The sequence below is a fragment of the Brassica oleracea genome, chromosome C5 (genome assembly GCF_000695525.1).
Source record: "Brassica oleracea var. oleracea cultivar TO1000 chromosome C5, BOL, whole genome shotgun sequence".
In the NCBI taxonomy this organism is placed as follows: Eukaryota; Viridiplantae; Streptophyta; class Magnoliopsida; order Brassicales; family Brassicaceae; genus Brassica; species Brassica oleracea.
The window spans coordinates 1,425,232-1,425,497 of record NC_027752.1 but is presented as its reverse complement, the minus strand read 5'-3'; positions in this window follow the sequence as shown (position 1 = coordinate 1,425,497).

Here is a 266-nt window from a genome sequence, read left to right as displayed (position 1 = left end):
ACAGACGGAACACATTAGAAATAAATTATACTTATTCGAGGTCCTAAGCCGAATAAGAGGAGTTCGGGAATAGACCCTCACCTTAGCAACAATAAGAGGTGGTATCTATGAACTCCAGCTGCTCAAATGGACTCCAAATCTGAAATCAGATCGAAATTTCGAGTCGGAACGCTTTTTGAACGGTTTAAAACGGGTATTTACGGAAAAGTCAACCCGCTGGTCAAATATTAATTATTTAATTAATTAATTAACTAATCCGGTTTTTT